Here is a 19,332-nt window from a genome sequence, read left to right on the forward strand (position 1 = left end):
TCAAGAGCACAAGGGCTCTGTATAAAATAGATAACCAATGAGAACCTGCTGTGTAGCACAGGGAAGCGTACCTGATGCTCTGTGGAGGCCTACATAGGAAGGAAATCCCAAAAAAGAGGGAATATGTGTGTAGGTATAGCCAATTCACTTTGCTGTTCAGCAAAAATTAACATAACACTGTAAAACTATAATAAAAACTTAAAAAAAAAAAAAGACCAGGGGAAAATAATAAAGACATGGGTACAGCTCTTCAGAGCTGCCCCACGAGACCCACTTGTGATTCTTGTTTGCTCTATCCCTGTGCACCTGTCCCACTCTCACTCCAAAATAAAGAAGCCCCCTGTTCACTGAGAACCTTCATCACTGGCCTTGAAATCCCAGGCATGGCTCCTGAGATCACCCCCCGCCCCCCACCCCCCACCAGCTACCGTCTCCACTGAGTCCCACAGTGCATGTTCATTTCTGCATTGAAATGACAGGCCACTCTACAGTACCCATCTCCAGTCAAAAAAGGGAACCGATGCAAGACTCAGCTATAACCTTTGAGGGAAGACGGGTTTGTGCCTAAGTTTCCATACGAATCACAGACATCATCTTCTATACATAGATTTGCCTTTGCCTTCCATGCCTATGGATTCATGAAAACTCCCATTTAAATATGGCACGGGGGGAGGGGGTTGGCGGCAAGAATACTGGAGTGGGCTGCCATTCCCTTCTCCAGGAGATCTTCCTGACCCAGGGATTGAACCCGGGTCTCCCGCATGGTAGGCAGACCATCTGAGCCACCAGGGACGCCAATGTGGCACTAATATGTATTAAACAGCACCATCAATGATGCAGATGAATCTTGACCTTGCTTTTTAGATGGCACATACCCTGTCAACCATTTCCAGGCAAAAAATAATTTTTCTTACTTATTGCAGATGCATTCTAAATTATAAACTTTTTTCTTTTGTTCTTGAATGTTTTCAAGTACAGAATTTTCTTCAAAATATATAAATGTCTATGTTGTTTTATCATTGCCCTGGTGTCAAACATGTGTCGTTTCTATTACTGTGATAGTTTATGATAGGAAAGCATTCTGAAATTTTAGCAAAGAGAGAGTTGTTGTTCAGTTGCTCAGTCGTGTCCGACTCTTTGCGACCCCATGGACTGCAGCATGCCAGGCTTCCCTGTCCTTCACCATGTCCCAGAGTTTTGGGGGGTTTTTTTTAACAGTATGAAAAAAGCAAAGAGAGAGAAAAGCTTTTTAATTAACCAAGGGGGGGAACTAGCCTTTGTGGAGAAATTACGATTTGACAGACACTTTAGGTATATTTGCTCGTGTGATTTCCCCCAGTCAATCCTGTTAAGGTGGATGTTGTTATTGCCATTTACAGGTGAGAACACTGAAGTTCAGACTGGCTGGAAACTGTGCTAAAGTCAGGATCTGGTTCCAAACCCTGCCTCTGAGCCTGGACTCTATCCCTCAGCTCCACTCTGCGTCCTGCACCTCCCCTCAGATTAGGACACTCGACGGCATCCTCCTCCCACAGGCTGATAGCTGCACGTAAGTGTGTGGGGGGTGGTGGAAAGTAAATTAAATTGGGAGGAGGTGTCTTTTCAAAGTGATGAGAATTAGGAATTCCACCCTACCTAAAAATCTTCCCCAATTGTGACTTCATGTTTTGCAAAGAACTTCAAAGGACAATGGAGTTTGGGAGATGAAATCCATTTAAATTTGTTTTAAACCTGGATTTCAAGATCTGATCACTCTTCTCGAGCATCAGTGCCTTTTGCTACAGATTTGTCCCTCCGTCCATTCAGAAGGCGGCTCACAACATCCGGGCTTTCGGTTCAGAAGCCCAACAGCAAAGGAACTGGTTTGATCTACCCTTGACTGATATTGCTGGTATAAAGCGTTTCTGACCACTCCTGGTTAACTAGCCATTCGAAAATGAGGGCTACCTTTACCTGAGGAGAAGGCTGTGGAAGGGAAATAATCACAGCAGCAGCAGCTCTAAATGCCTCTCTTATCTATTTTTAAATGCCTGCCAGATGTCTGTAACTGACACCCTCAATCAGTGCTTTGAGTTCGGATGTGTTCATCAGAATGTGACTGTGCTGCTGTTTCATCGATCTTTCTGGGGCTGACTTTTTGCCTTCGATTTTCAAAAACATCCTAGTTAGCAACTCAAGTACAGTGTCATGCCAACAGTTAACAATGCTGTCTTCTTTTTCTTCCATTTTGGTTTTGTTTGGTTTATTTTTTTTTTTAAACAATACTGTTTTGTGCACTTAAACATGTATTAAGACAGTAGATCTCAAATATTCTTACCCCCGTTTTTAAAAAGGAAAGAAAACCTGTTTCAAAGACTCAGTGAATGTTTGCACCGGCCATTTTGAAATGCCTGATAGCTGAGCAGCTTCTTTCATTCCTGTCATCAGACAAGGGACCGCTGGGTCCCTTCTCAGAGTTATTCCCATAAAAGGAATGACTTTTGACTGAAACATTCAAATAGGTCAGGCAGAAGTACCAACAGGGGGCTGCATCCCCTGGGTCGTTACCTCAGATTTTCACGATATTTTTCTTTGCAAAACCTTCACACAAATCATTCTTTTCATTAATCCTTCATGTTTATTTTTTTTCTAACTATTGAGATAGCCATGAGGTGAAAGAATCTTTTAAAATGGCTGTCAAGCCAAAATGGTCATTAAAAAATAATGATAATGATAGACTTGCAAAAGTGTCAGAATGGACCGAAATGGAAAAAAAAAAAAAAGGAGCATTTGGCCACTTGAAAACCCTGCAATGTACCCAAGCATGCTCTGTAGACCCTACTCATTCCATCCTGTTCAAGTTCCTAAGGAAACAGGGGGCTTAGTTCCCTTTTGCAGAAACTGTAAACAACGGCATATGTAAAGCACAGCCATTCCTGAGGTTAAAACCCAGAGCCGAGATACTCACTTTTCAATACTTGCTGTCCAGGAGGCGTGTCAGCAGGGCCAGCTCGGCTGTGGGTCCCCAGACTGTGTGCCAGGCATTGAGCGGGCGTCCCTGTTCCCGGGACGGGGGACACGGAGGAGTGACAGGGTTCGGGGTCTTTTCCCAAGTTTTTCAAAGCACAGTTGGGTCTGCTTCCAGGAAAGCTCCTGTCTTCCTAAGAGGGAAAATTCCGTGCCCAGGGACGTTCTGGAAGAAGAGCATGTTTTTTTTTTTTTTTCCCCTGCCCCTGAATGAACTAGGTCATTGCTGAAGCTGGAGAATATTTTTTAGCATCACAGTGATGAAACTTGAGGGCTGTTTCTGCAGAAGGTGTGACCCTTGTTGACGCTGCCGGGGAGGCCCTGGCAGAGGGGCCTGGTGAAACGCAGCCCTGGGCAAGCTGATGAAACGCAGACGAGCTGTCCCTGATGGCTCGGAGACAGCCGCGTTTGGCAGAGCCCATGCCAGACCTCAGGTTCAGGTGCTCGTCTCAGAAAAGCAGGATCTCGCTGCCTGATAAGGTGTTTAAGGCCACAGGCACATTGGCAGTTCTCCCACCAAGGCTATCAGGCACTTGAAACACACATAGGAAACCCAAAGAGCGGGGGAGGGGCAGGGGGGAGGGCAGGCGAAAAATAAGAGTCATATGTTATTTATTTAGAATTGGCATCACCATCACTCTCTGAAGTTCTCTGAGAAAAGCAGAAGCCACAGGAAGGCAGGCTCCACCCTGTCCCCCGGTGGTCCCCTCCTCGCCCCTAAACACCCTTTTCTCTCATACACACAAACACACACACTCACACAAACACACACTCACACATGCACACACGTGCGCATTCTCTCTCTGTCTACTTTGATTGCCAGAGTAAGAAGAAAAGAGAGGAAGACCAGAAGACATCCAGAGAAGAACTGCCATGAGCCCTGGTTTGTTTGGTTTGTTTTTTTTTTTCCAAATTGTCAAGAATTGTTCTTGCTGTCAAAGTGGGTTTTATAACGTGGGCATTTCTCTTCTTGAGTTTTGTCCAGTTCCAAGAAAGAACATAGAAAAATCCAGAAGTATCGCTGTGTAACCACTTTGCCTCTTTGCAAAAGTATTTTAATGCACCGTACCTGGAAACTGACAGCTTAGACGGAAACCTTTTACGAGACTCATGGCTAAAATTAGCAGCTTCAAGTGGGTGACTTTGAAAGGGACACAACTGCAAATATTCACTCCCTACTGAGCAGTATAATCCTCAAAAGCAAATTGTTTTAACACAGTGCAGTGTGTGAATCGCTATACTTGGATGGAATGTAACTTCCCACAAGATGAAAAATCATCATCTAAATTATTAGGTATCAAGGGTACTGTTGATGTATTCTGTTTATTTCACTTGTACCTTCATTTGAGAAGAAAGATACTGAAAACTCAGAGACTTCAAAATAATGACTGTCTCTTGAGGAACACGTTTCCATGAAATGCAACAGAATGTAGAAATCACCACGTATTTGTGAATGTGGATATCCACTGGTTTTATTTAAAGCCTGATCCTCTTCACAGCAGAAGGTCATTTCGAGATAAGAGGAGATAATGTTAAGGTGACAGTGAAGAGAGAAAAAGGTTGTGATGATAAAAAAGTAAAAGTATCACACACAGCAAGACAGGATAAACCCAACAGAGCAGATAAATGTGACGTGATCTTGAAAGAAGAGTTGCCTGGGAATTCTTAAATGGAAAAGTTGACATTCATTATGAAATTTAATTTTGGTCTTCACAAACAATTTGAAAGACAAGCTCCCTCAACTCCTATTATCCACCTCCTAGCAAAATAAATTTAAGGAGCAGAGAATTTAAATATATATATATATATATATATATATATATACGGGGCTTCCCTAGTGGCTCAGATGGGAAAGAATCTCCCTGCAGCTCAGGTGACTTGGGTTTGATCCTTGGGTTGGGAAGATCTGCTGGAGAAGGGAATGGCTACCCACTGTAGTATTCTTGCCTGGATACACACACACACACACACACACGCACATATAATGGATTAGCCATCCCATTAGCCTGCAGCCATCGAATTTCTGACATTGGTGTTAAATGCAGGCTGGGTCACTCTTCTGAATTTTTTATGATTATCAGAAGGAGAAAGAATAGAAGAAGGATGTTGAAGAGAAAAAAAGGAAGGCATGTTTGTGTCTCTCGCATAGCATCTGAAATACGTGTTTGTGATTAAAAATAAAGACCTAAGAATGTTTGGCATCATATCAAGTAAAGTAGTATGGAATAGAGAAAACGGTTAAGTAAGCTCTTTATCTAAAGCTGCAGAAGAAGGAAGAAAACTCTCTTCACGTGAGAGATTTTTCATCTAAGGAGCAGAGTTGGAAGTGTATTTTTAATCAGATGCCATTTAATTGTTTCTCTGAAAGGCTTTTGAGGCTGTTTTAGTTTCTTGGCATGTGGAATGAATGGGTGCCGTGCGACACACCGGCCTCTCTGGGCTCACTGGGGAAGGGGATCTAGTCAGTTTCCAACGCGTCTGAACATTTCAAGCAAATCCAGAGGGTCCTTTAGCTGCTCTCTGCTCCCATAACTTGGGCTCGGATTGGTCCGTAAGGGGTTTATCGCTCACCTTATCCCTCCTGGCACAGGAGGTCTTTGAATGCTCGCGTCTAAGGGTCTGAGTGACAGATGCCCTTCCCAGCACAGCACATTCTTGGCTGAGCTTTGGTACCAACCACATGTCAGGTCAGATCAGATTTTCTGCCAGGGTCCTCGGGCCAAGCTGGAACTGAGCAGGTCAGTCCAGCTTGCAGGGAGCTGTGTGGGGAGAGTCCCCCCACCATGGAGAGCAGCACGTCATCCCCATCCAGGGTCCAGGGATTCTCAGAGCTTCTGCAGCATGTGCGGTTCCTTGTTCAGTGGGCATGACCCAAGTCAGGCCTTTTTGACCTGCATTCAGTTCCCTGTATACTAAAGGGCTGCTAGTCACTCAGGTCACTTGGGCTTCCCAGGGGGCTCTGCGGGTAAAGAATTTGCCTGCCAAAGAGGGAGATGCAGGTTCCATCCCTGGGTCAGGAAGATCCCCTGGAGGAGGAAATGGCAACCCTCTCCAGTATTCTTGTCTGGAAAATTCCTTGGACGGTGGAGCCTGGTGGTCTACAGTCTTGCGGTTGCAAAAGAGTCGGACACAACTGAGCAACTGAGCGCACACAGTCACTTAAGTAGGTCAACTCCACAGGTACTCCTTTCCCTCAAGCACAGAAGCGAAAGAGCTAGTGAGGTCCACAGAACTCCCTACAGAAGCATTTACTCCAAACTTCCCTGGCAGTTCAGTGGCTAAGACTCCACGTTTCCAATGCAGAGAGCACAGGTTTGATCCCTGGTGGGGGAACAAGGATCCCACATGCCATTGGATGTGGTCAAAAATAATACATAACTAAATAAATAAAAATAGCATAAAATAATAGCAAAGTATAAGACAAGGGGAAACTGTTACTATATTAGGAGTTTATGATTAACATGTACACAATATCAATAACCTCAGATATGCAGATGACACCACCCTTATGGCAGAAAGTGAAGAGGAGCTAAAAAGGCTCTTGATGAAAGTGAAAGAGGAGAGTGAAAAAGTTCGCTTAAAGCTCAACATTCAGGAAACTAACATCATGGCATCTGGGCCCATCACTTCATGGGAAATAGATGGGGAAACAGTGGAAACAGTGGCAGACTTTATTTTTGGGGGGCTCCAAAATCACTGCAGATGGTGACTGCAGCCGTGAAATTAAAAGATGCTTACTCCTTGGAAGGAGAGCTATGACCAACCTAAACAGCATTTTAAAAAGTAGAGACATTACTTTGCCAACAAAGGTCCGTCTAGTCAAGGCTATGGTTTTTCCTGTGGCCGTGTATGGATGTGAGAGTTGGACTGTGAAGAAGGCTGAGCGCCGAAGAATTGATGCTTTTGAACTGTGGTGTTGGAGAAGACTCTTGAGAGTCCCTTGGACTGCAAGGAGATCCAACCAGTCCATTCTGAAGGAGATCAGCCCTGGGATTTCTTTGGGAGAAATGATGCTGAAGCTGAAACTCCAGTATTTTGGCCACTTCATGGGAAGAGTTGACTCATTGAAAAAGACTCGGATGCTGGGAGGGATTGCGGGCAGGAGGAGAAGGGACAACAGAGGATGAGATGGCTGGACGGCATCACTGACTCGATGGACGTGAGTCTGAGTGAACTCCGGGAGTTGGGGATGGACAGGGAGGCCTGGCGTGCTGCGATTCATGGGGTCACAAAGAGTCAGACACGACTGAGCGACTGTACTGAACTGAACACACTACCATCTATAAAGCAATCAACAAGGACCTACTTGATAGCACTGGGAGCTCTACTCAATATTCTGTGATAATCTAAATGGAAAAGAATCTGAAAAAGAATAGATACATGCGTATGTGTCCCTGAAACTAACAGAGCATGTAAATCAACCATGTGCACAGTCATTCAGTCGTGGCCGACTCTTTGTGACCCCCTGGACTATAGTCCACCAGGCTCCTCTGTCCATGGGATTTCCCAAGCAGGAGTACTAGAGTGGGTTGCCATTTCCTTCTCCAGTAAATCAACTATATTCCAATATAAAAATTTTAAAAAAAATTTTAAAGAAGTATTTAATACATCTTGTTCCTAAAGTACCTAAAAAGCTACCTAAAACCACAAGAATCAAAACCAGGTTAAAATTCAATTTCACTGTGTATGACAGTCTAAGTACCCAAAAAAAAAAACAAACCCCCAAACCTCTACGATAAGATTCTAAGATAAGAATTAAAGATATTAAAATTTAAAAAATAAAAAACTAATAAAAAAAATTAAAAAAACACACACACAAAAAAGAAGAGCATTAGTATTGGAAAAAAAAAAAAGATTCTACCACAGTTATTCCTATGCTAGGTTTCACTTCAAAACAGCCACCAAAAAAAGTATTACAACTGTCAGAATAGGAGAAAATATCAATTTTTACAAATTTATAGATTGAGCCCTAGGCCCAATTTCACAAATACTAAGTCAAATTAATTATTTGATTGGTGTATGGAAATTTAAATTTTTAAAAATATTTGTGTATGGTATGTATATTAAGTATTTTATAAACGTTCCATTTTAAGGCTTTCCTTCTGATTATCAGAGTAATATGCACTCATTACTAAAAATTTCTAATATTTTTATTTAAAAAATTTTAAATCTCCCACAACCCAAAGATTACCACCATTCTGGTGTATCTCCTTCTGCTCTTTTATTTTCCCTTTGTGCATTTTTTGTGCTTTCTTTTCTCTTGTTTGTCGGGTTTGGTCACTTAACACGGGCCTGTCGTTAAGAATTCTTTAGCCTACACACCACTCTGGCAGATGACTGTGTCATAGTACTTTATACGGCCAGTGTTCCAATCCTAGATGTTTAGGTTGCTTATACATTTTTGCTTTTATAACCCATGATGTGATACACATTATTGTAAATAAATCTCTGGGTGCATCACTCTAGTCTAAGGATAGGATGTTAGAACTGGCACCGAGGAACTGATGTCATGGCACGTTGGAGGAAGCAGCTGCTGTTTCACCGGGCCCTGGTCCTGAGGATGTGGTCCAGGTGGTCCCTGGCCACTTCCTACCCACTCCTCTGCCGCCTTTTCCCCACTCCTCTGGCAGGATGAGGCGTGCAGGCCTGGGTGAAGGAGTACCCCCTGGCAACTATGGGAACTATGGCTATCCTAATAGTGGCAAGACTGCCTGTGAAGAGAACGAGAGACTCACGGAAAGTCTGAGAAACAAAGTAACTGCGATAAAATCTCTTTCCATTGAAGTAGGGCATGAAGTTTAACATCAAAATAAATTATTAGCTGAAATGGATTCACAGTTTGACTCTATGACTGGATTTCTAGGTAAAACTATGGGAAAACTGAAGATTTTATCCAGAGGAAGCCAAGCGAAGTTGCTGCGCTATATGACGCTATTCTCACTGTTCGTCTATTTTGTCATTTACTGGATTGTTAAACTGAGGTGATGCAAGTCAGTGTGAGTTTGGAATTTGTTCCAACTTAACAGCTTGGAGTACCACATCAGTAAACAAAACAAAACAAAAAAAACCCAGCATCAAAGCATTCCTAAGTTTCAGCTACTATGGCTCTTCCCATCAAAGAGCACTGAATCTTGTTTCATAGATCACACCAGATAACACAGTGCTCTTCGGATACTGTTTCTTAATGATTCACTTTTTGCCCCGATTTTCAGCGGTACTGAGATGTTCTGAGGGTCACTCTGGCCCTAACAAGTTTTTCCTGTTTTTTGCTGTGAGATTAAAGAGCAGTTATAAAATTCTGTTGTGACCATAAATGTGGGTTTCTGTTCCACATAAAGGAACTTCGGGGGAGAGTAGCAATGCCTAATGGGGAAGGCAATGGCAGCCCACTCCAGTGTTCCTGCCTAGAGGATCTCGGACAGGGGAGCCGGGTGGGCTGCCGTCTATGGGGTCGCACAGAGTCGGGCACGACTGAAGCGACTCAGCAGCAGCAGCAGCTGCAGCAATGCCTAAAGAGCCCGGTGCTGTGCTCTTGAGGTGGTGAGCAAGTCCGTGATGGATGGGGAATGTGTTTTCCTGAATTGTCATCGCCCCAACGTTGGACTCTTCTTTCCTCCTTTATTTCGTTTAAACTGTAGGCTGGTTCTTTTTTTTTTTTTAACCTACAGTTTTCCTAATAATTTTTGATGATATGACTCTTCTTCCCCTCCGCCTCTACCCAAGGACCTCAGTCTTTACTAAAACTTGTCAATTTGGCATATTTCTAGTAGGATCCAAAACAAATGTGTACCAGTATATTTGTCATTTTATATTAACTTTATATATATATATATAAAGAAAAAACATTGACTTGGCTTATAATAGTTTTATGATTTTAGTCACTTGGATAGGCCATTTGGTTACCATTTATGACAGAATAATGTGAAGCTAAAGTAATTGCTAAGCTCTGAATGGAAATAAAATGTTCAGGAAAAGTAGTTGCCTCTGCTTTATTATGTGCTCAAAATAAATATTGGAAATACTCAGGCATTGAACTTAGGGTTAAGGGCACTGTTGTTTTAATCCAGTGTATTTGTTTATAGGAAACAAAATGCAAAAATGGACTGCTAAGTAGATGTCAAAATGTTGTGAAATTGTCTGTATTGCTACTGTTTGGGAATTTGCTCATTTATGGGCTTCAAAAATAAAATTTTTAATAAAATAAACAAAAAACGTGGCACCAAGGGGTCAAAATTACAAAGATTTTAAGGTTTTGAAATATACTGCCAAAGAAAACTCCATCAGCTGTACTGCGTTTTGTCTCGACCAGCACGAGTAAGCCTGCCCATCTTACTTTGAGAGCAGTCTCTCTCGGCACTGAACGCTATCACTGACAACGTTTCTGCCAATCTTAGAAGCAGGATTTCGATTGCCAATGAGGTTAAGTGGTGTTTTACAAATGCTTTGGACCTTCTTTCATGAGTTGAATTTTCAATTTCTGGGGTCAACTTTGCTCACTGAGTGTTTTCCTTTTGCACATATTAAAAACACTTATATAATTTGCCACAAATAAGCTCTATCTTCCAATTGGTGGTTTTGACACATAGACACTGTAAATTTGTGAAGTCTTGAAATGTAGAAGCTATGAGTTTTTATTTAATAAAGCTATGCAGGAAGGAGGAAAAGGGAGTTGGTTTTTTTTTAAAGGGTACAGGGTTTCAGTTTTGCAAGATGAAAAAGCTTTGAAGAGTTATTTGACAACAGTGTGAATATACTTACCACTACTACATTGCACACTTAAAAATGGTTAACGTGAAAATTTTTATGTTATTTTTTAACCACAATCTTTAAAAAGCAATCTTGTTCTTGTGGTTTCTTCCTTTGCTTATGAAGCCCTGTCTCTATAAGCACCTTTCCACTACCCCATGGCAGAATAGATAGTAGTAATGTACGCTAATGTACTGGATCACTTCATGGCAAATAGATGGGGAAACAGTGGAAACAGTGACAGGCTTTATTTTCTTGGGCTGCAAAATCACTGCGGACAGTGACTGCAGCCATGAAATTAAAAGACGTGTGCTCTTGGAAGCAAAGCTGTGACAAACCTAGACAGCATATTAAAAAGCAGAGACGTTACTTTGCCTGCAAAGGTCCATCTAGTCAAAGCTATGGTGTTTCCAGTGGTCATGTGTAGATATGAGAACTGAACAGTAAAGAAGGCTGAGCACCAAAGAATTGATGCTTTCGAACTGTGCTGCTGGAGAAAACTCTTGAGAGTCCCTTGAACTGCAAGGAGATCAAACCAGTCCATCCTAAAGGAAATCAACCCCGAATATTCATTGGAAAGACTGTTGCTGAAGCTGAAGCTCCAATACTTTGGTCACCTGATGTGAAGAGCTGACTCATTGGAAAAGACCCTGATGCTGGGAAAGATTGAAGGCGGAAGGAGAAGGGGATGACAGAGGATGAGGTGGTTGGATGGCATCACCGACTCCATGGACATGAATTTGAGCAAACTCCGGGAGATGGTGAAGGACAGGGTAGCCTGGTGTGGTACAGTTCATGGGGTTGCAAAGAGTCAGACATGACTGAGCTACTGAAGAACAACAATGGGATCAATTTGTGCCTTTTTCCTTAACCCAGATATCTAGGGTTGTCAGTATCCTTGGTGCTTTAGGGGCTTCCACCCTTCACAGCTAAGAGAGTGATACGAGTATAGGTACAATAGTAGGGTTTTGGTTTAAAGACTCGATTTTTTTCCCCCCATTAAAAAAAGAATGAAATGGGAGTTATGTCTTTCTACTATGACTCATGCGAAGAGTTGACTCATCGGAAAAGACTCTGATGCTGGGAGGGATTGGGGGCAGGAGGAGAAGGGGACGGCAGAGGATGAGATGGCTGGATGGCTTCACCGATTCAATGGACGTGAGTCTGAGTGAACTCCAGGGGTTGGTGATGGACAGGGAGGCCTGGCGTGCTGCAGTTCATGGGGTCACAAGGAGTCGGACTCGACTGAGTGACCGAACTGAACTGAACTGTGACTCAATGAGGAGGCTAGAAAATCTTCTCACTCAAAAGCAACTATAGACAATGTAGACAGCCATTTTAATGCTCTTAAAACCACCGTTTGATTGCTCATGTAACAATATGAGAAGCATTTGTGGTTGAGAAAATCTCAACTTTGGGTACTAATAGCAAGTCTCTATGACATTCTTGTTGGTCATACAAGATGGACAGGGAGGCCTGGCGTGCTGCAGTCCATGGGGTCACAAAGAGTCGGACACATCTGAGCAACTGAACTGAACTGAACTGATGACATTCTTGACTGGTTGTTGTTGCTCAGTTGCTAAGTCATGTCTGACTCTTTGCAACACCATGGACTGCAGCACACCAGGCCTTCCTGTCCATCACCAACTCCTGGAGTTTACTTAAACTCATGTCCATTGAGTCGGTGATGCCATCCAACCATCTCATCCACTGTCATCCCCTTCTCCCGCCTTCGATCTTTCCCAGCATCAGGGTCTTTTCCAATGAGTCAGTTCTTTGCATCAAATGGCCAAAGTATTGGAGTTTCAGCTTCAACATCAGTCCTTCCAATGAATATTCAGGACTGATTTCCTTTAGGATAGACTGGTTGGATCTCCTTGCAGTCCAAGGGACTCTCAAGAGTCTTCTCCAACACCACAGTTCAAAAGCATCAAATTGGTGTTTTTTCTGACACCAATATCACAATCCATAAAAAAAATTGGGAAATTGAGTTTTATTATAATTAAAAAGTCCTTTGTTTTAAAGGACATCACTACACACCACAGACTGGGATAAAGTGCAAACCATTATATATATATATTTATATATGGTAACATATTATATATATTATTTAAATTAATCTATATATATGTATACTTGAAATGTATATATTATTGAAATCTCTCAAAACTCAACAATAGAAAGACAAATAATCCAACTAAAAAATAGACAAAAGCGTTGACTAGACATTGAACTAAATAAAATACACAAATGGCTAATAAGCACATGAAAGGATGCTCAGCACCATTAATCGTTAAGGCAATACAAATGAAGACCATAATGAGATACCACTACATACCCGGTAGGATGGCTGTAATAAAAGAGACAGACAATACCAAATACATTCACATGGATCTGAAAAAACTGGAACGCTGATACACTGCCGGTGGCACAGCCACTTTGGAAAACAGTTTGGCAGTTTCTTAAACCATATCATACCTGACCATACAACCAAGCAATTCCACTCTTAGAAATCTACCTATAAGAAATGAGAAAACACATATCCAAAGAAAAACCTGTATGCCAAAAAGTGGAAACAGTCCAAGTAGCAGTCAACCAGTGAATGGATAAAACAAATTATAGTACATCCATCCATACTATACAACAGTAAAAACAAAAGGACCCAGATACAACTTGGAAGAAAGGCAAAAACATTATGCTAAGTAAAGAACTAGATGCAGGGGCTTCCCTGGTGGACCAGTGGTTAAGAATCTGCCTGCCAGTGCCAGGGACACGGGTTTGATCCCTGATCTGGACAGATGCCACATGCCTGGGGGCAACTAAGCCCGGGTCAGAACGACTGCGCCCGTGTTCTAGAGGCTGTGCTCTGCAACGAGAGAAGCTACCACAGTGAGAAACCCACACACTGAAACTGGAGTGGCCCCCACTCACCAAAATTACAGAAAGCTCGAGCGGCAACAAAGACCCAGTACAGCCAAATATCAGTAAATAAATAAATCTAAAAATTAGGTGCAAACGCCTATATAATGAATTGTGCCGTTTGTATAATGAAATGTCCAGAAGAGACAAATTTATACAGAGAAAAAGATGTCAGCAGTTACCTCGGGCCTGGGGCAGGTGGAAAGATAATCTGCAAATGGACACAATGGGACTTAGGGAAAGGATGAAATGCTCTGAAACCGGATGGTGGTAAATGGCTGCACGACTATCAATATATTAAACATTGTTGAGTCATACACTAACATTTGGAGAATTTTATTTTATGTAGTCTGTATTTCAGTAAAGCTTTTTAAAATGTATAAGAAAACAGTTAATGGCTTCCTTGTCTATCCTTTAAAATTATTTTTGATTTGAATTTTATATTCTTTCCAGAATACTGAAGTATAATTTATATAAAGTTTGCAAACCTTTTCTCGCATCCTGCAGGTCGCCTTTCCACTGTTTCCTTAGCTGTGCAAAAGGCTTTTAGTTTGACTTAGTCTCACTTGGGTATTTTTGCTTCTGTTGCTTGTGATTTTGGTGTCATATTCAAGGTATCATTGTCAAGATCAATGTCAAGAAGCTTTTCCCTTGTTTTCTTCTAGGAGTTTTATGGTTTCAGATGTTATTTACATTCAAATCTTTAATCCATTTGAGTTACTTTTTGTGTACGGTGAAAGCTAAGTGTCCAGTTTCATTCTTTTGCAGGTGGATATCCAGTTTCTAACCACTATTTATAGAAGAGACTTTCCTCATTGTGTGATCTTGGCACCTACTTGTAAAAATTTAGTTGACACTATACAGGCAGTTTTACTTCTGGGCTCTCTATTCTCTTCCATTGGTCTCTGTTTTCATGACAGGACAATACTGCTTTGATTACTATTATTTTATAATAGAATTTGAAATCAGGCAGTATAATGCCTCCAGCTTTGTTGTTCTTTCTCAAGTTCACTGTGGCCGTTCAGGGTTTTCCCATATGAATTCCCATATGAATTTTAGGATTACTTTTTCTGTTTGTGTAAAGAAGTCTTTGCAATTTTTATAGAGGTTACATCGAAATTGTAGATTGCTTTAGGTAAGTACAGACATCTCAACAATGTTAATTCCTCTAATCCTTGAATACAGGATATCTTTCCATTTATTTGTGTCTCCTCTAATTTCATCAGTGTTCCATAGTCCTCATGGTGCAAGTCTTTCACCCCCTCAGTTAAGTTTATTCCTAAGTATTTCATTCTCTTTGGTGCTATTGTAAATGAGGCTGTTTCTCAATTTTCTTTTCACCCAGTACCTTGTTTGGTATATAAAACTGACCTTTATATGTTGATTTTGTAGCCAGCAGCTTCACTGAATTCATTTATTCTAATAGTTTTTTTGTGGAGTCTTTAGGGTTTTCTACATATAAGATCATGTCGTCTGCAAACAGACATAATTTGTGCGAGTGGGTGTAACTTTTTATTTTCTATTGGAATACAGTTGATTAGCAATGTTGTGATAGTTTCAGGTGTGGAGCAAAGTGACTCGGTTATACATGAACATATATCTACTCTTTCTCAAATTCTTCTCCCATTTAGGTTGTCGCTCAGCGTGGAGCAGGGTGCCTGTGCCATATGGCAGGTCCTTGCTGGTCCATTTTAAATAGAGCAGTGTGTACACATCAGTCCCCATCTCCCTAACTGTCCCTTCCCCCAATCCTTCCCCTCTGGTAAAAACAGAGATAATTTTACTCCCCCGTTCCAATTTGGACGCCTTTTAACTGACCTTCATAGTGACGAAAACCACAGAACCTATTTGGTAAACCTGTGACTTTGAATGGTCACTTTGCATTTCAGTTCCCATGGGTCCAAGAAGCAGACACCCGGTGAGTAAATCCTCCTGAACATGATATTCCTCGTGACAGATATCCAGGGAGCCAAAGGCCTGGGACAAGAATTAGCACCAGCCACCTCGTGTGACGCTTGCTCAACTGAGTGTCATGATGCTGCTCTCAAACGTAACGAGACACCACACGAGACCATCCGCCAACGAACGTACAGGTGGCGTGGCGGGGGGGACCGTGTGTGCCCCAAGGATCTCTGCCAAGGTCAGGGGGACAGCGCTCCTGAACTTTTGTACCACGTGTTGCCTGCTGGTCAGGTAGCCTTGAAGACTTCAATGCCCCAAATTCTGCATTCATAACATTTGTTTGTTTGTTTTTGGCTGTGTTAGGTCTTCGCTGCTGCACAAGCTTTTTCTCTGGTTTCTCTGGGCTTCTTAGTGCGGGGGCTTCTCTGGTTGCAGAGTACAGGCTCTAGGGCGCTCCAGCTTCAGCGGGTGTGGCTTGTGGGCTCAGCAGCTGCAGCTCCTGGTCTCTAGAGCCCAGACTCAATAGCTGTGGTGCAGGGGCTCGGTTGTTCCACAGCATGTGGGATCTTCCCAGATCAGCATTGAAGCCATTTCTCCTGCATTGGCCAGTGGAATTCTTTACCACTGAGCCATCGAGAAGCCCAATAACATTCATTCTAAAACACAGAAAAGCTAATCTGATCTTAAGTCAGGGTTTTGGCAAAATATGATATTTCTTGTTCCTATCATTTAGTTTTATAGTTATGCCATCAATTAAGAGGCCAATCGATTCTACCTAATTGATAAATAGCAGGAAAAGGGTAAGTTCCTTGCTGTTGCTCAGTCGCTAAATCATGTCCAACTCTTTTCCACCCCACAGACTGCAGCACACTAGGCATCCCTGTGTTTCACTATGTCCCAGAGCTTGCCCAAACTCATGTCCAGTGAGTCAGTGATGCCACCAAGCCATCTCATCCTCTGTCAACCCCTTCTCCTTTTGCCTTCAATCTTTCCCAGCATAAGAGTCTTTTCCAATGAGTCAGTTCTTCACATCAGGTGGCCAAAGTATTGGAGCCTCAGCTTCAGCGTCAATCCTTCGATGAGGGCTGACTTCCTTTAGGATGGACTGGTTTGATTTCCCTGCGTTCAAGTGACTCTCAAGAGTCTACTCCAGCATCACAGTTTAAAAACATCAATTCTTCAGTGCTCAGCCTTCCTTATGGCCCAGCTCTCACATCCATACATGACTACTGGAAGAACCATAGCTTTGACTATATGGACCTTTGTCACCAAAGTAAGGTCTCTGATTCTTAATATGCTGTCTAGATTTGTCATAACTTTTTTTTAAGATAGGTTCCTTACCTGGAACAAAACTTCACAAAGGCGGTATCCCCCCCCAGCTCATAGCTTTCTGAAGCCCACTCTACCCCTCATTGCTTCTCTCACTTTCTTGAACTTCAGAGTCCTACACAAACTCCATGCAATGAGATTCCTCTCTTGGTGTAAAAGATTTCTGTGGCTGAGTTCTGGGCTTAGTTTTCCGGCATGTTTTCACTGCCTCCATGAGAGGATTTATGCCTACATCCCTTGAAAACATGGCCCTTCTTTCTCTTTATTTTCTCTTAAGTTGTACAAACCTATCTTCCTGAAGTTAGAAAGAGAACCTCATACCAGGATGAAAAATATCACCTCCACCTGCAGGTGTCTCTACATGTGATCGTGACAGTAAAACAACCAGTTAGCGCGTGTGTGTGTTACCCAAGCATTCTCCACGTTCACTTACTCCATGAGTGTTCACTGGAGTCCATTTGTTTCTGTCCAGCTCCCCCCACCCCTTAGTGATGGGACCATGGCCACACATACCAGCCGCCTCTTGCCAGGTCAGCCACCCTCACCACCACTTCCCAGCACCCCAGCTGCCCCCTGAGGCTGCCAGCAGAGAGCCATGGAACCAAACTTCTAGAAACACTGTTGCTGGTGTTCATGTCTCCCTTGCTTGCAAGTCTTCTAGAATTCCCCATCATTAATTTGCCACTGTTGTTGTTTACTCGCTAGGTCATGCCCATCGCTTTTGCGACCCCATGGACTGTAGGCCACAAGGCTCCTCTATCTATGTGATTCTCCAGGCAAGGATACCGGAGTGGGTTGCCATTTCCTTCAGAGGATCTCCCCGACCCAGGGATCAAACCCAAGTCCCCTGCATTGACAAGCAGCTTCTTTACCACTGAGCCACCAGGAAAACCTCCCCTCCCCAACCCCTGCCCATCATTAACAGAATAAAGCTAATGAGAGGCTAATAAAACCTTTCAGCCTGACCCTCCTGAGGCCTCTCTTGTCCTGTGATGAAAGACGACCTAGAAGCAAATTCTGCAGGAAACGTAGGTCTTGTTTCAGAATTATCTGCTCCTGCGTAGGCAGGATGCCAACCTTATCTTCAAAAGTTCCAGCTGCCCAGGTTCCTCGGCTTTGTCCATTTCAGCCATACTGCAGCTTTATCAGCTGGCAGGGGGTATGGATCAGAGCTTAATCAATGACACAGACTGTCCCTGGCATGTATCATCAGCAGTTCCGAGACCTCCCAAGGCGAATGTATTTTATACTGCTGAGAAGCTGGACCACACAGGAGCTCCTTCCCGGGACCAGAACACCTTCACCCTTCGGTAGAAATGCTTCCCTGAACTCTGCTCCTCGCCTGTTGGCCCATCTCTTTATTTTCCCCGAAACACACCCTGTTATCATCTCTCCCACTGTAGCCTTGCTGACACCTTCCTTCCAGCTCCTCCCAACCTTCCTCCTTCTCCCTCCTCTGAACTCAGGATTTGTCACTCATTTGCTTCAAAGTCTTGAATTCCTGGAATTCTTTTATTTGTATTTCGGCTGTGCTGGGTCCTCGTTGCATCTTTCCGCCAGTTGCCGCAATTGGGGGCGAGTCCCTCGTGCTGCGCGGGCTTCCCGCGGCTGGGGCTTCTCGCTGCAGAGCACATGCTCCTGGGTGTGCAGGCTCAGCAGCTGCAGCTGCCGGGCTCTGGAGCCCAGGCTCAACGGTTGTGGTGCCCGGGCTTAGCTGCTCTGCAGCACATGGGGTCTTCCCGGACCAGGGATCGAACCTGTGTCTCCCACGCTGGCAGGTGGATTCTTTACCAGTTAGCCATCAGGGAAGCCCCTCAAATTCTTGAAGTTGGTGGTGATGGTGAAAGTTTTTTTTAGCAAATTCTGGGCAGGAAGACATTCTCCTGAATTCTCTTCTTGTTTTAAAATTTCTTTTTTTTAAAAAAAGTTACCTAAATCTTTGATGGGAGAAGGCAATGGCACCCCACTCCAGTAGTCTTGCCTGGAAAATCCCATGAATGGAGGAGATTGGTAGGCAATGGTCCATGGGGTCGCTAAGAGTCGGACACGACTGAGCGACTTCACTTTCATGCATTGGAGAAGGAGATGGCAACCCATTTCAGTGTTCTTGCCTGGAGAATCCCAGGGATGGGGGAGCCTGATGGGCTGCTTGGAATTTGTTTTGGTGTAATGCATGAATCAAGGAAACAGTTTTCCCCATTTGTCTCAGCACCTATTTATTCAAAATTTCCCCAGTGATTCTTTTTAATATAAATGTACTTATTTTAATTGGAGGCTAATTACTTTACAATATTGTAGTGGTTTTGCCATACACTGACATGAATCTGCACGGGTGCACATGTGTTTCTCATCCTGAACCCCCTCCCACCTCCCTCCCCAACCCTTCCCTCTGGGTCATCCCAGTGCACCAGCCCCGAGCACCCTGTCTCA

The 19,332-nt window shown here is 43.2% G+C and overlaps 1 protein-coding gene and 1 pseudogene across 4 annotated transcripts in view; one reads left to right on the forward strand and one right to left on the reverse strand.

Moving 5' to 3' along the window:
- ALPK2 (alpha kinase 2) overlaps positions 1-3,142 on the reverse strand; it is a 140,920-nt gene extending 137,778 nt beyond the window's left edge. For all 4 annotated transcript variants that reach the window (XR_006057722.2, XM_027960856.2, XM_027960857.3 and 1 more), the window contains exon 1: positions 2,948-3,142. The gene's annotated coding sequence lies outside the window, so the exon portion shown is untranslated. The remainder of the gene's footprint in view (positions 1-2,947) is intronic.
- Positions 1,368-9,090, forward strand: LOC121817690 (BET1 homolog; annotated as a pseudogene).
- The last annotated feature ends 10,242 nt before the right edge of the window (positions 9,091-19,332 follow it).

The sequence above is a fragment of the Ovis aries genome, chromosome 23 (assembly GCF_016772045.2).
Source record: "Ovis aries strain OAR_USU_Benz2616 breed Rambouillet chromosome 23, ARS-UI_Ramb_v3.0, whole genome shotgun sequence".
Taxonomy (NCBI): Eukaryota; Metazoa; Chordata; class Mammalia; order Artiodactyla; family Bovidae; genus Ovis; species Ovis aries.